The sequence below is a fragment of the Saccopteryx leptura genome, chromosome 3, assembly GCF_036850995.1.
Source record: "Saccopteryx leptura isolate mSacLep1 chromosome 3, mSacLep1_pri_phased_curated, whole genome shotgun sequence".
In the NCBI taxonomy this organism is placed as follows: Eukaryota; Metazoa; Chordata; class Mammalia; order Chiroptera; family Emballonuridae; genus Saccopteryx; species Saccopteryx leptura.
In genome coordinates, this window is record NC_089505.1 from 190,802,677 (window position 1) to 190,809,029 (window position 6,353).

Sequence of the window (6,353 nt, forward strand, 5' to 3'; positions counted from 1 at the left end):
AGGTTCCCAGGCCGTCGGCCCCATCTCACATCACTGTGGATGAGCCTAGGGTATTTCTTCCAAGTAGCAGGTAAACCGATCTCATTTCTTGTAAACACAAGGGCCACTTACTATGCCTTGCCTGAGTATTTGGGTTTTATTTATCCCTTGAAGATCTCTGTTGTGGGTATTGACAGTCCTATTTTCTGCTGTTTTGGGGTGTTTTTTTTCCAGAGACAGAGAGAGAGTCAGAGAGAGGGTTAGATAGGGATAGACAGACTGGAATAAAGAGAGATGAGAAACATCAATCATCAGTTTTTGGTTGTGACATCTTAATTGTTCGTTGATTGCTTTCTCATATGTGCCTTGACTGTGGGCCTTCAGCAGACCAAGTAACCCCTTGCTGGAGCCAGCGACCTTGGGTCCAAGCTGGTGAGCTTTGCTCAAACCAGATGAGCCTGTGTTCAAGCTGGCGACCTCGGGGTCTTGAACCTGGGTCTTCTGTATCTAAGTCTGACACTCTATCCACTGCTCCACCGCCCGGTCAGGCTCTGCTGTTTTGTTTAATGTATAGTGTCTCCTTTATTCCTCTTGTCTCAATGCCCCATGCCTATTTTAGGCTGGGACCTGCTCCTAATTTAGACAAATCTACCTCTGCCACCAGCATAGTGTATCCCAGGGTTCTCTTCACCAGGCCACAGTTGAAGAGCCCCAGGGAAAGGCACCCTGGGTTCATCTCTCCAGTTTAAAGAAAACGAAAGCTCCATCTTCATATGTGCTGCAGATGGCTTTTCCAGTCTACCTGAATCATTGCCAGCTAGAAGCAGTGGTCATTGGGACCTGAACTCTAACTGCAAAGTGTGAAAATGTGACCACAACTCCAGTGTCTTGTGGACTTTTCCTGAATATGTGTGACTCTTGCTGCTTGGGACAGTTCTCAGATTGAAGTGGAATTAGGTTACATTTGCAAGTAATATGAAGCAATGATAGTGTCAACATGGACTTAGGGAAATTACATTAACATGTTAAGGACATTTAAGACTGTAAGAATTTTATTTTAAATCCTGTTGTATTAGTTAGGACATTGCTTAATAATCTAATTGGCTTTAATCACTTCATTGTATTAGGACACTTGTTATAGTATCTGTTAGTATTGGCTATTTTAATTTTGTTGTTTATTTTATATTTTTCCAGTCTGCCTCAGAATCAGAACATAGGAACATAGGAATTCAAATAAGTATGAAGATATTACCTAAAACCAGTGGGGTTTTTAGGAACTTCACTAAAACCCTTGTTACTAGAGGTTTATTAGCAACCAATTAGAAAAAGATTTTGCCAACAGGAAAGGGATAATTAAAAAACCAGACTTAGAATCTACTGTAGAAGGCATAATATCTGAATACTTAGTTTATGCCCAAGTGAATACTAAGCAAAGTAAGGAAATTGTGAAAAAGAACAGGGAAAGAAGAACTTTCCCAGAAAAACATTTAGAAACAGACCTTAATGAAATAATTAACAGATAAATAGAAGGTTTTCCTACTGGGACTGGGGCCACAGTGACATTTGTTAGGAAGTTGCTGTGTGGAATTCTTTCCAAATATAGTATGCCCATTCTAATATTAAACCTGCTTTGTGTCCAAGATCTCACAACCGGTGGGAAGGGAACCCAATATTAATTAGAAACTAACTTGAAGTTACATTGTGCCTACAAGCCCCAAAAGTTCAGGGCAGGTAGAACACCTGAATCAGATCATAAAGGAAAAGTAACTACTCCTTCCTTAAGTACTTGCAGGGTCTGCAAATTACTCTACAGGCTGTTCCAAAGACTGTCCAAGAGGCACTTCTAGCACTTCCAGGAGATCTGATACATTGTTTTCAGCCAGGAGACTCAGCCTGAGTAAAGAAGTACATCACCCAAGGACTGACTCCCACGTGGATGGGTCCACATACCATGATCCTGACCACTCCCACTGCTGCTAAGGTAGAAGGCATGCCCACCTGGGTCCACTATAGCTGGTTTAAACCTGCAGTCCCAGCAGAGACACCTTCGTGGGCAGCAGAGACTGACCCCACTGACCCTTGTAAGTTGACCCTGAGAGGAACAGCATGCCCTGCTCCAGCCACAAATTGGAAGCTGGTTGGCTACGTACAGCTAATGCATGAAGAAACTCACTAAGGACTCCATTTTAATCAGACTTTGAGAAGAAGGAAAACTGAGGTAAAAGGAAAACCAGTGTGGTTGTCACTAAAGGTTAAATTCTTTAAGAGTTCTGACTAAAAGGAATTGTATAGTTATAGTAATAAAAGGTATAAGGTATAGCAATACTTTTTGAAAGAGAAAGGAAGAAAATAAATTGTTATAAAAGCCAGTTATTTCTGAATAATTAAGAAAGTTTATAAAAATTAAGGATTGCCTCATGCACCTCGTTAAATTAAGTCAAGGATTTGACTCAGGATATAAAACCAGTGGGGAATGTGGTAGGGTGCCAGAGAACTGTAAAACTTAGTATTGGCAACGCCATTTTAAAAAGGAAAAGTCAGGCTTTCTATCTTCTCCTTTCTTTGGAAAATGGAGGGAAAAGGATATAGAAATCTCCTGACTTACAAGGACAACAGGGTCATTTGGTTTTAGTTCTCTGAAAGGATTAAGGTTATCTGAAGAGCTTTCTTTCCCTTTCAATAAGAGACAGAATTTACATACCACCCTACACTGATTTTGGCTCTTCCTTTCCTTCCTAGAATCCTGAGATTAATGTGTACCTCTAGGCAGAGGAGGAGAGATAGACACTAAAAGGTTTATGAATGTATTTTGATATGTAAAATGACATCACCATTGTGTTATCTTGAAAGTTTTAATGTTTTTTAAATCCCCTAGACCAGTGGTCCCCAACCTTTTTTGGATAAAATGACTAGTATTTAAAAAAAAAAACACTAAAAAATAAAACTAACATGATGACTACTGCAGGAAAAGGTCCCACAGAGGTCGGCAGTCAAGATGTGTGGCTTTACCGAGGACCAGACCACAGAGTTCAAGGAGACCTTCCAGCTGTGTGACCAAACAAGAGATGGCAGGATCCTGGACAGCCAGTTTGGGGACATGATGAAGGTCCTGGGTCAGACCTCCATCTGTGCTCAAAGTCCTGGGGAACCCCAAGAGTGATGAGATGAATGTGAAGGTGTTGGACTTTGAGCACTTCCTGCTTTTTTTTTTTTGTATTTTTCTGAAGCTGGAAATGGGGAGAGACAGTCAGACAGACTCCTGCATGCGCCCGATCGGAATCCACCTGGCACGCCCACCAGGGGCAAAGCTCTGCCCACCAGGGGGCGATGCTCTGCCCCTCCGGGGCATCGCTCTGTCGTAACCAGAGCCACTCTAGCCCCTGGGGCAGAGGCCAAGGAGCCATCCCCAGTGCCCAGGCCATCTTTGCTCCAATGGAGCCTAGGCTGCAGGAGGGGAAGAGAGAGACAGAGAGGAAGGAGAGGGGGAAGGGTGGAGAAGCAGATGGGCGCTTCTCCTGTGTGTCCTGGCCGGGAATCGAACCCGGGACTTCTGCACGCCAGGCTGACGCTCTACCACTGAGCCAACTGGCCAGGGCCTAAGCACTTCCTGCTTATGCTGCAGACTGTGGCCAAGAATAAGGACTGGGGCACCGAGGAGGACTATTTTGAAGGCCTTAAGTGTTTGAAAAGGAAGGGGACAACACTGTCATGGGTGCTAAGATCTGGAATGTTCTCATCACATTGGGTGAGAAGATGACAGAGGAAGAAGTAGAGATGTTGGTGGCAGGGCACAAGGACAGCAATGGTTGTATTAACTAGGAAGCATTTGTGAGACATGTTCTGTTGGGGTGATGGCCCTTGGGGCAGATCCTGTTCGCATGGTGCTGAATGGCTGAAGACATTCCTGGTGTCCCCAGAACCCTGTACCTTCCCCTGTGTGACTGCCATGTAGCCCTAAAGGCTTTCTAGGTTCTCTTATCACAGTACTTTCCCCAACTTGTATCTCTCGAATAATGTTTGCCATCAACATTCACCAAATAAACTTGCTCTTTGTGCTCAAAAACAAAACAAAACAAACAACAACAACAAAGAAACCTAACATGAAACATACAGATTTTGAAAAAAGTTACTATTAAGTTTGGGTTCTTCAGAAAGTTGAGCCTGAGAGGGGTAATTCTGGGAATCAAAGGAATGGAGTTAGACCAGGAAAGAGGTGAGTTATTCAGGTGATGGGTGTTCAATGCCTCCTGGATCAGCAGGGCACAGGCACCCTTCCAGATCTGTCTCTGTAAGATGATACCATGGGGCATTATCCACCACCAGCTCTTGCATCTTCCATTGGTCGAGTGTTAGTTACCCTGTGTCCAGGCTATGTTTTTATGTGGGCCAGGTGGGCTCCTGACAGTTCAGAGAATGGCTGGAAGAAGGACATAAGAGACTAGAGGTGAATGCTTGGGATGGGTTTCATAGGTGTGAGCCTAATCTAGCAGGAAATGTCTACTGCAGTTGTAACTAAAGTCAGAGCTGAGTTGAGGGGAGGGGTCACAGGGCACCAAAAGAGGTTGCTGTAATCTCCCATTTTATAGGTACCTGATGTCTCATCCTATCTGGACACACACTTTTTCTTGAGCTTTTTTCCATCATTATGTGGGGAGTGAGTGTGAGAAATGGGACCAGGTGGGCACTGGGGTGAAGACCAGAGGCCTGTCTGAGTGAAAATTGATAATGAAAAAGGAACAGTTTCAACAATTAGGATGCAGTTATTTTGATGTGGAGGTAAGGAAATGGGATAGTCTCAGTGATGGGGTGAGGCACAGGATGTGGTATAAGTGTCAGTGAGGTTTGTTCGAAATATTAGTAAGCAATAAAAATAGGATTTTTTCATTTTGATGCAATGCTTTGTCATAGTTGACAAACAGGTGGTCAAACCATCTTTCCCACACCCTCCACGTTAAAATGTCTCATTCTGATCAGCAACTCAAGTTCATACCATCCAGTTGGTTGTAAAAGAATTAAAATGTAAGTGGGTTTCAGAGGAGGTAATAATTATGCTAATGTCTGTACTAAAAAGACAGATACTAGGAGAGGCATATTTGGGTAATATATCTTTCTTGCTCTGTAACTATGAAAGGCACAATTAATATTTTGACACCACCAATTTTTTATCTTATTTTTATTAATTTTAATGCAGTGACATTGATAAATCAGGGTACATATGTTCCGAGAAAACATCTCCAGATTATTTTGACCTTTGATTATGCTGCATACCCCTCACTCAAAGTCAAATCGTCCTCCGTCACCTTCTATCTGGTTTTCTTTGTGCCCCTACCCTCCCCCTACCCCTCCCTTTCCTTCCTCGCCCCCTCCCCACCCCTCCACCCCACTCCCTGTTACCATCACATTCTTGTCCATGTCTCTGAGTCTCATTTTTATGTCCCATCTATGCATGGGTTCATATAGTTCTTAGTTTTTTCTGATTTACTTATTTTACTCTGTATAATGTTATCAAGGTCCATCCATGTTATTGTAAATGATCCGATGTCATCATTTCTTATGGCTGAGTAGTATTCCATAGTATACATGTACCAAAGCTTTTTAATCCACTCGTCCACTGACGGACACTTGGGCTGTTTCCAGATCTTCGCTATTGTGAACAATGCTGCCACAAACATGGGGGTGCATTTCTCCTTCTGGAACCATTCTATGGTGTCCTTGGGGTATATTCCTAAAAGTTGACACCACCAATTTGACAATGATAATTCATTGCATGCTAAAAAGGTTATCCAACTTCAACTTTTTAAACAATTTCCAAACAGCATACTTAATAGATACTACCACCTCTCCTGGTCCCTTTCCCATCCTTGACTCTTATCCTTCATTTCTTTTCTTTTAAAAAATTATTCTATTTTAAAATTTATATCTTCATTTATAGACTTTTTAAATTTAAAAAGTTGTGATAAAAATGCACATAATATAAAAAATTACTGTCTTAACCATTTTTAGGCATACGGCTTAGTGGCATAAGTACATTCACATTTTTATGCAACCTTCACCAACATCCATCTTCAGAACTCTTTCCTATCTTGAAATCCTGAAACTCTATACCCATTAAACAATAACCCCCATTCCTCCCTCCCTTTAGCCCATGGCAACCACCATTCATTCTACTTTCAGTTTGTATCAATTTGCCTACTCTAGGTATCTCATATAAGTGAAATCACAGTATATGTCCTTTTGTGACTGGCTGATTTCACTCAGCATAATGTCTTTGAGGTTTATTTATGTAATTGCATGTATCAGAATTTTCTTCCATTTTAGGGCAATAATATTCCATTATATGTATATATCTTATTTGCTTATCAATTCATCTGTCA

General features: G+C 41.9%; 1 pseudogene; it reads left to right on the forward strand.

Annotated features, from left to right (window-relative positions):
• Nucleotides 1-2,974: 2,974 nt before the first annotated feature.
• On the forward strand, nt 2,975-3,831 carry LOC136397765 (myosin light polypeptide 6-like; annotated as a pseudogene).
• The last annotated feature ends 2,522 nt before the right edge of the window (nt 3,832-6,353 follow it).